We start from the raw sequence: 2500 nt of genomic DNA on the forward strand, positions 1-2500 counted from the left end.
GTTGGCTGGCTTACTGACTAGCTGGTACGTTGGTTGGCTGTCTGACTGGCTAGCTGGCTGACTGGCTGGCTGACTGACTGGCTGGCTGGCTGACTGACTGGCTGGCTGACTGACTGGCTGGCTGGTTGACTGGCTGACTGACTGGCTGGCTGGCTGACTGACTGGCTGGCTGGCTGGTTGGTTAGCTGGCTTACTGACTAGCTGGTTGACTGACTGGCTGACTGACTGATTGTCTGGCTGACTGACTGGCTGACTGGTTGGCTGACTGACTGGCTGGCTGACTGACTGGCTGGCTGACTGGTTGGCTGGCTGGTTGGTTAGCTGGCTTACTGACAGGCTGGTTGACTGACTGATTGTCTGGCTGACTGACTGGCTGGCTGACTGACTTGATGGCTGGCTGACTGACCGGCTGACTGACTGGCTGGCTGGCTGTCCTTCTGCCAGTCCCAGTACGTTTGTTAAAGACACAGACCGTTAGTGCCAGAACGTCAGTGCTAGGTAATCAGAGGATCAAAGTCGAAGCATCAAGGTGATATGAGTGTCAGAGAACGAGAATGTCAGTGTCAGAGAGTCGCAGTGGCTGAATGGCAGTATCGGAGTGTCAGAAATCAGGCAAGCCTGGCAGAGTGTCGGAGTGCAGCGGGTGTCGGAGAGGCCCCGGGACCGTGATGGATAGCCGCCAGCGCCTCCTCGGTGGCTGTGACGCGACGCCGTGATGAAGAAGGATCGCCTCCGCTCGAGGAACCGCGTGCTTGGGTCTGGGCGGGGGAAGGGGAGGGGGAGGGATTGGGGGTGTAGGGCGAGGGGGTTGTAGGGGAAGGGGGAGGGATAGTGGGGGTGTAGGGGAAGGGGAGGGGCAGGGATTGGGGGTGTAGGGCGAGGGGGTTGTAGGGGAAGGGGGAGGGATAGTGGGGGTGTAGGGGAAGGGGAGGGGCAGGGATTGGGGGTGTAGGGCGAGGGGGTTGTAGGGGAAGGGGGAGGGATAGTGGGGGTGTAGGGGAAGGGGAGGGGCAGGGATTGGGGGTGTAGGGCGAGGGGGTTGTAGGGGAAGGGGAGGGGGAAGGTTTGGGGGTGTAGGGGAAGGGGGAGAGGGATAGCGGGGGTAGAGAGAGGGGGTTGTAGGGGAAGGGGGATAGTGGGGGTAGAGAGACGGGTTTTAAGGGAAGGGAGAGGGGGATTGTGGGGATAGAGAGAGGGGGATTTTTTGTAGGGGAAGGGGAGAGGGACTGGGGAGGGGATTACGGGGGAGAAGGAGGGGGATTGTGGACGAAGGGGGAGGGTGTGGGAGGAAAGGATACTTGTGAGAGATGGATTGTATGTGTTGGGTTTCTGTTGAGTGTTTTGTGTGTATTGTTATGCCTTTGCGTTTTTTTTTTTTGTTTTTTTTTTTTTTGTGCTTGCATGTGTATTTCTTTTAGTATTTGTCTATATATACGTTTTTCTTTTTGTGCGCATCAAATAATTTCTGCTCGTGTTCTCTTATAAAGTTATTATCTACTTATCTTGTTTTATGCTCTTAATTCTGTGATCATACAAACCTCAGAAGAGACAGAAATTACAGCGAGGCTCTCGCAAGAACTTTCTTCACTCGACAAAACCACAAATCATCGGATAATCTTGTCTCAAAGGCAGTAATAAAGACTTTACTTTTTCCTTGTTGACGGAAGCGTTTGCCGTAATGACGTCACTACCAAACTCCGCCCCTCTGACTCTGCCCCTCCTCTTCCTTCTCTCTGTTTCCATTTTTATTTTTTTTTTATTCTTTCGTTCCGGTTGGTATTTTTACCTTCCCTTTTATTTTGTTTTATTATATATTCTCTTTGAAGTTTGAATGTGTTCGATTGTTGAAATAAATGTTTGTTTTTATCCAGTGTCCTGTGGCTAACATGCCTGGACTAAGGAAGGCGAAGATTAACTAAATGAAAATGAAGCAATAAAGATGAAAAGATGTAGAATTACATGAATAAGTGATTAATGAAGAGGCATCGTTGCAAAAAGCGGAACAAGAGAAGGAACAAAACAAGCTTTAGCATTTTGTAAACAATCAGTAAAAAAAAGAAAACGGTAAATAAAAAATAACCTAAATATAAAAGCAAAAATAAATCGGGAGAGGAGGAGACGAAGAAAACGCCTCAGGAAAGTAATAAAATAGAGATAGACAGAAAATAAAGCTATAAGACTATAAGTATATTTTTTTCGGTTCGTTTTTCTTACGTGCAAAAATTCGCCCCGTAATCCCGGAGTTGTTTGCTTCCCGTCGCGTCATGCTCGCCCCGGGGAGCCCTTCGCCCGGGGGGGGGGGGGGGGGATTGATTAGCGTTCGGATGTGAATGTTTGATGAGGAGGAAGAATCCGGATAGGAATCGCTGGGAATGACGCGGGTCGCTCGGAGAATGTCAGCGATTTCATTTTTTCTGCGTGTCTTTTTCGTCTTCATCACTTTCCTCTTTTTTGGTCATCAGTCTCTTCGTCTTATTCTCCTTATTCGTCTACCTCTTCT

The 2500-nt window shown here is 49.7% G+C and overlaps 1 protein-coding gene across 2 annotated transcripts in view; it reads left to right on the forward strand.

The window, feature by feature from the left end:
* Positions 1-2500, forward strand: part of dgo (ankyrin repeat domain containing protein 6 diego) — a 265460-nt gene that overhangs the window by 207264 nt on the left and 55696 nt on the right. The window lies entirely within an intron of this gene.

The sequence above is a fragment of the Penaeus vannamei genome, chromosome 24 (assembly GCF_042767895.1).
Source record: "Penaeus vannamei isolate JL-2024 chromosome 24, ASM4276789v1, whole genome shotgun sequence".
In the NCBI taxonomy this organism is placed as follows: Eukaryota; Metazoa; Arthropoda; class Malacostraca; order Decapoda; family Penaeidae; genus Penaeus; species Penaeus vannamei.